At 46.4% G+C, this 7463-nt stretch overlaps 1 protein-coding gene across 3 annotated transcripts in view; it reads right to left on the reverse strand.

The window, feature by feature from the left end:
• Positions 1 to 7463, reverse strand: part of LOC306922422 (receptor-type tyrosine-protein phosphatase delta-like) — a 266548-nt gene that overhangs the window by 217788 nt on the left and 41297 nt on the right. For all 3 annotated transcript variants that reach the window (XM_079500021.1, XM_079500020.1, XM_079500019.1), the window contains exon 2: positions 6509 to 6534. The gene's annotated coding sequence lies outside the window, so the exon portion shown is untranslated. The remainder of the gene's footprint in view (positions 1 to 6508; positions 6535 to 7463) is intronic.

Here is a 7463-nt window from a genome sequence, read left to right on the forward strand (position 1 = left end):
AAAAAAAGTATTTCTACATTGCAGTATTATTGATACTTAAGTAAATAATTTGAGTACCCCCCCCCCCCCCCTCTCCTGCACAGGATCATATCAGTAATATTCCTAATCCAGTAATCTCATATTCCTTCATCTATTTAATCCCTCTAGATCTCCTTCCTCATGCGTCCATAACTCCATATCACCTCTGTCTCTGTCGGGGTGGAAACCTCATTATTATCACCTCTGTCGGGGTGGAAACCTCATTATTATTAGGGCCGGCGTTCATTTACAAAAAGTAAGAATATGGAGAATAGAAGAATATGGATTTCTGTCCGACCCAATCTTAAGAACAGAAATTGCGGGATTTCTCGGGTTTAATGCTTGTATCCCTCGTGTGTCAAACCCGTGAAATCTCGGGTTTCTCTAATGTCATTTAATCCAGAATTTATAGTATTTTACTTACCGTTCGTTAGCTGTTTTTAGCATCCGTGGCAAGCCTCGGGTGGCACCCATGTTGTGAAGTCATCACCCCCCCCCCCCAAACACACACACACACACACACACACACACACACACACACACACACACACACACACACACACACACACACACACACACACACACACACACACACACACACACACACACACACACACACACACACACACACCCCACCACGGCACCACTGCCCCCTAACCTCAGCCTCAGCTGCTGAGGCTGTCTAGACTAGCTAGGAAATGAGGCGGAGAGGAGGTGGAGGAGCGAGCATAGAAGGATGGTGGAGGATTAATAACCATGTGAACCCTAGTGCAACTTTTCTAGGGCAGGAAAACAGCAGATGACGTGCGAGCTCACAACGCACCGCGCTGCGACACATTGTGACTAGATCTACAAGCTCACAACGCACCGCGCTGCGACACATTGTGACTAGATCTACAAGCTCACAACGCACTGCGCTGCGACACATTGTGACTAGATCTACAAGCTCACAACGCACCGCGCTGCGACACGTTGTGACTAGATCTACAAGCTCACAACGCACCGCGCTGCGACACGTTGTGACTAGATCTACAAGCTCACAACGCACCACGCTGCGACACGTTGTGACTGAGCATGTAGATCTACAAGATCACAACGCACCACGCTGCGACACGTTGTGACTAGATCTACAAGCTCACAACGCAACGCACTGCGACACGTTGTGACTAGATCTACAAGCTCACAACGCACCGCGCTGCGACACATTGTGACTAGATCTACAAGCTCACAACGCACCGTGCTGCGACACGTTGTGACTAGATCTACAAGCTCACAACGCACCGCGCTGCGACACGTTGTGACTAGATCTAGAAGCTCACAACGCACCGCGCTGCGACACGTTGTCACTGAGCATGTAGATCTACAAGCTCACGCAGCGACACGTTGTGACTAGATCTACAAGCTCACAACGCACCGCGTTGAGACACGTTGTGAGCATGTAGATCTACAAGTATGCAGAAGATCTACAAGCTCACAATGCGTCGCGCCCACGTGCACTGCTTGTGTCCAGATAGGGTACAGGGTGTGTGACCATATCTTGAAAAAAGAGCCTTAATTCTTCTCCACCTGGTGTTTTCATAATTATTTGATCACTTAAGAACACCCGCAGTGACAGGACAACAACAGAGCATGATAAACATTTACGTGAGCCTCAAAAACCAGTGTTATTAGCTCTAATTGTGCTGGAAAAACTGGGGCGAATGTTAGTGAATGTTGAACACCGAGACATTTATCAGTCGCTCGCTTCACTCACTCACTCAATGGGACACCGCTCCTGTTGAGTGAGCGAGTGTGTGCGTGTGCGTGTGCGTGTGCGTGTGCGTGTGCGTGCGTGCGTGCGTGCGTGCGTGCGTGAAGAGGGGGATATAACGGATGGACGTGCTAATTAACCTTTCTCCAGCTGAGTGGAAATATTAATCCAACACTGTCAGCTAGGTACATCATAAATATATACAACATGCATACACAATTAGTGTTATAGTCGCCGCCAGGCCGAAGGCATTAACCTCGCATCACCATGACTTTCCAAGTTTCCACCTCTGATCTGCGTCCAAGCCTGATCTGCGTCCAAGCCTGATCTGCGTCCAAGCCTGATCTGCGTCCAAGCCTGATCTGCGTCCAAGCCTAACCCTAACCCTAACCCTAACCTCTGATCTGCGTCCAAGCCTGATCTGAGTTCCACAATGTGTGATCCGGGTCTATAACACACCTGATGTTATTTTATTTATAATTTTTTTATGGTGCACTTGATCGCAGGGAATTATTTTGGGTTATTCTGATTCCGGTTTGGTGGTTCCGGCCTGATGATTACAAACCAGACAAAGCAGTGACTACAACATGACGTTAGTTATCATCCTCTCCCGACCGGATCAGAAATGGTATTCGTCCCAGGCTACACGAAAGCATGGCCGAGACTATGTGTTGCTGTCTGTCTGTCTGTCTGTCTGTCTGTCTGTCTACAGTATATCTATCATATACGTGCACGTGCGTGCGTGCGTGCGTGCGTGCGTGCGTGCGTGCGTGCGTGCGTGCGTGCGTGCGTGCGTGCGTGTGTTGGTAGTGTGTGAGTGTGCATGCGTGTGTTGGCAGTGTGTGTGGGCGTGCAGACGGACAGCAGGATGCAGCATGCTGAGACACCGGGTGCATCCGAGGGCTTCTCCTTTATATCTTTACATCAAACAGAATGATATTATTCCAATAGCCCCAAAACGTCATCATCACAGCCTCAGACATCCCAGGCTCCGTGATTGGCCCATTTTCCCACTGATTCATCTCTTCACTGCTGCTTCCTGCCAACTGGAATGATTAGGACTGACCTGACTGGCATGCATGGACCACACCGAGATAGACGCAGGCGCAGGCGCAGACGCAGACACAGACACAGACGCAGACGCAGACGCAGACGCAGACGCAGACGCAGACGCAGACGCAGGCGCAGACGCAGACGCAGACGCAGACGCAGACGCAGGCGCAGACGCAGACGCAGACGCAGGCGCAGATGCAGACGCAGACGCAGACGCACAGCTTAGAATGAGGTCTCATTTACACTTGGCTGCACGTCGGGCTGCGCAGCGGAAATAGCCGAGCTACAAGCAGTGGTGTAAAGTGCGTTTACTTGAGTACTGTACTCAAGTACAATTCTGAGGTATTTGTACTTTTTACTTCTACTTCACTACATATTGGTTCCAAATATTGTACTTTTACTCCACTACATTTATTTGAAAACTTTAGTTACTACTAGTTACTTTGTAGATTTAGATCACCGATTGGTATCACAAAGCATACATTAACCACTTGAGCCCAATATCGCGATGCGAGCTGGCTGAAATGGTACATTCTGCATAATGAGTACTTTAGTACACATTTAGAGTATACATTTTGATACCAATAGAGTATACCAATAGAGTATTTCTACATTGCGGTATTGATTGATACTTTTACTTTTACTCTATGTGAGTACTTTTCCCACCACCACCATACAAGCTAAGTAGATGGTCTATTTTGGACGTGCGACACTAGCCTACAGCGTAAACCAGGCCCTCGTTCTCCAGAGAGGGTCAGTGGTGAAAAAAAGCATCTATAAACATCCAAAAAAAAGTGTTAACACTTTGAGAGCCAAGGGTCAGTTGGAACCAGTAAATCGGTGTGCCCAGCTATTTGCAGCTTCAGAGCCCATTTCAAGGGGACACAGGACTCCATCTTAACACAATCCCCGCCAAAAAACGTAGCCTACAAGCGCCAAAACACGTACTGTACTGTAAATTCAGTTGTATAAAATGTTTTGATCCGATCTAGTGGAAAGGCTACTCACATTAGCTTTGGATGGCTATCTGTTGTTAGTCATAAGACTGGACTGCGCCATCACGCACGCTTTCAGTATAGCTTCAAATCCCCGTCCCAGGCGGCATTTCTGGTCAAAACAACACTTATTGCACGGAGCCTAGCGGTCACATTAATGGCGCCGACGTGTACTTCTCATCAGCTAGTGAGACGTCAACAACCGATCCGAAAACACACACACCATTCAATCTGGTTTCGGTCGCGGTGTTTTGGATCTTCAAAAATAAGGGTTGGACGGGGAGATATCCTGGCATATACAGTAGTAATCATTCTTTAAAAACTGTCGGTGTTCACATAAGTCTGAGTAGACTAAAAAGTGAAATATCCCTTTAATGACAGTACTCAAGTAAAGGTACTTAGTTACTTTGCACCACAGTGGCGAGGGGGTCAGCGTGACAGATGGGGCAGCAGTGGGGGTACCATATGACTCTGTCGTGCCCCCGAGTGAGTCTCCAGTAGCAGCATGTGTGCCAGACAGTCCAAACCAGGCCACTAATGAGGCTCAACACACGGTCCCAACAGAGCCCTGAACCCGACGCTAGAAACCAGACACTGTTAAATCTGGACGCACGTGCGCGCAAACATACACGTGCAGGCATGCACACACACACACGCATGCACATGCACACACACGCAAGGAAAGACAGAGTCACGTGGAAGGACATAGATGTACACACACAAATAAAAGGTATAGCCTACCTACAGTATGTATGGACAATTATGTTGGACCGTTATTGTTCTCTGACACAAAGCACACGTGCGCACACTCACGCACATGCGCACACACACGCACACACACACACACACACACACACACACACACACACACACACACACACACACACACACACACACACACACACACACACACACACACGAGTCAATGCATCAAACCTGTTATGCTAGGTATAGGTAACATGCGTTCACTGCCATGGGAGAGCACATGATTTACACGTGCTCACACTGAAGTTAAATGTCATCCAGTCAGCGAGCATGTCCAACCACAAGGCCAAACCGCAACGCATTGTAACTCCATTTAATTTTCTGTTTAATCTATTCCAAACCCCACAGGGGAGCCTTTTGGTGTTATTGCTAGCCCAGTTCACCCTATAAATAATAGGAATTAGAGGTGCTAAAGCAGGGTTCTGTAATCTAGAAGCAAACAACAAGGGCGTAAAAAACAGAAGACTAACGGCCTGTGACAGCCTCTAAACACACACATACAGTATATCAAATAAATGACATACAGTATATCAATATCATATTTATTATTGCTATAAATATGACCTTAAACCACACAAGCTAGCTCTGAACATTCAGTTAAAAAAATAGCACACCTATAAGAAAGGTACAGTTCATCGGATTATTTCATTGAGGAGATTTGGTGTAGAAGGAAAAAGGTGAGGGCCAAATATAGAGCCCTGGGGGACCCCAGTCAATTAAGTATACGGTTAAAGGTATATTCAGTGATTTCACTTAATTCAAATATCACTTATTTTTTCTTATTTTTTGGATAATCCTCCCTACTATAAAGTGTGCTGACCATATAAGGAGTTCCTCCCTGTCCCCAGTGAGCCCCTGGGGTCAAAAAACCCTAGTTTCGGTTTGGGCTTTGGGTGGCAAAGCCTTCATCCAATCAGGATGAGAGGGGCCTTCCTCCATCGAGTGGGGCGGGCCTTGGTGCATGTGCTGTTGGTCTGTTGTACTTCCCCCACTGTAGAGTGTGTGCATGTGCACATCTTGTTACCGGGGCGGACCGGGTTCTTTTCCAAATCACCCAAATCACTGAAAGCTCCTTTAAACCCTGCAGCGATTTTATATATATATATCTATATCTATATAAACTGGAACGTTATAAAAGTGACGCTGATGTTGTGAGGTACAAAAACTAATTTCACCACACTTTACTTCTTTAAACCTGTGATGTGACGATAAAGCCGATTCTGATTCTGATAAATGATTGCTCTCTCCTGATTGGCTGAAATTGGCAACCCACCTGCAAATGTAATTTCGAGAGCTGGAGAGACGGGGAGAGTACTGAGCAAACACTATAGCAATGATTACTATCAGAATATAGTGCTTTAGCCATTTAAAAGGGTTAGTTTTAACCAAAATATCACTTACCCTTTAAATGGTAAATGGCACATGGTGCATTTATATATCGCTTTTATCCAAAGCGCTTTACATATATTGTGCATTACATTCACCCATTCACACACACATTCATACACCGATGTAGGAGGAAACCATGCAAGGCACCAACCTGCACATCGGGCTCAATTAGGGCTTCAGAGTCTTGCTCAAGGACACTTCGACACTAACTGTGGGGGAGCCCGGGATCGAACTGGGAACCTTACGGTTCCCATTCGGCTGCTCTACGGGCCACTCTACCCGCATCGTGGCTTGCTTTACCCAGGAAGGTCAGTGGGAGTCCTAGATGAAAGCGTCTCTTTGTATTCCTAACAATGTATAATTGTGTTTTTGCCGAGCGGGAGGCTGGGCCAAATAACAGGTTGAAGATGCAGATTGCTTCGTGATTCAAACAGCGTGCCAAGTACCGACGGCAGCACACTGTGCTTATTTTGTGGGTTGAAAATCAGTGGAAGAAAACAAAACAGAAGGAAAACAATGAAAGGAGATGCTGGCTTACCTTAAGATGTTTCCCAACACGTCAAACTGCAAATAGAAAGAGAGAAGAAAGGGAGGAGAAGAGAGAGAGAGAGAGAGAGAGGATTATAATTACCATTGAGTACAGTAACTGAAAAACACAAGTGTGAGCTCCAAAGCACTTGAGAGGAGAGGCAGATCTACGCTGTCACATAAAGAGTCATTTCATTTCAGTTCTGCTATGAATTTTCTACGTATATCACCCACAAGAACGTCTCGCTTTATTTTGCATCTTCTACGAAATTTACTTTTCCTGGACAGGTTGCTTGTCGTACGACTGGTTCCACTACGAGAGCAGCACACGAAAGCAAATACAAGCATCAGCTGCTATTAATGAACCTAAAAGTCTAACTAACGTACATTCAAACTTGAAAATTACTGAATTATTATGTTCAGTCTCGTCGTACAGTCACGCACGCACGCACGCACGCACGCACACATGCACACACACACACTCTTAATGCAGCGAAAACCAACTGCAATGTGTAAGCAGGGATAACGTGCAGGGAAGGGAAGATCCACACACTCCGAGTCCACACTGTAAACTCTACCCGGTCTCACCCAAACACGGTGAAATAGCACGGATTGCAATTACGTACATAAATGCCTAGAAAACCCCCAAATCCTCCCCATAGACCGTGACGGAGGGGCGCCCTCTCTACTGAACCTGAGCCACGAGAGACACCACCGAGCGCTCTAAAGCGAGCGAGTTTCCGTGTTTTCGATCTACAAGCTCACAATGTGTTGATGTAGATCGGCTAGTTGAACTATTTTAAAATAAAAACTAGGCTATAGTAAAAAAAATGGCAAATACGTTTAGGGATAAGGGGTAAGTGGTCACGCAAGATGGAGCCCTAAATATCCATCATCAGGCTAACAGACAGTCTAATTTAACTCACATCTCTCTCTCTCTCTCTCTCTCTCTCTCTCTCTCTCTC

This window comes from Electrona antarctica (assembly GCF_951216825.1).
Source record: "Electrona antarctica genome assembly, chromosome: 4".
In the NCBI taxonomy this organism is placed as follows: domain Eukaryota; kingdom Metazoa; phylum Chordata; class Actinopteri; order Myctophiformes; family Myctophidae; genus Electrona; species Electrona antarctica.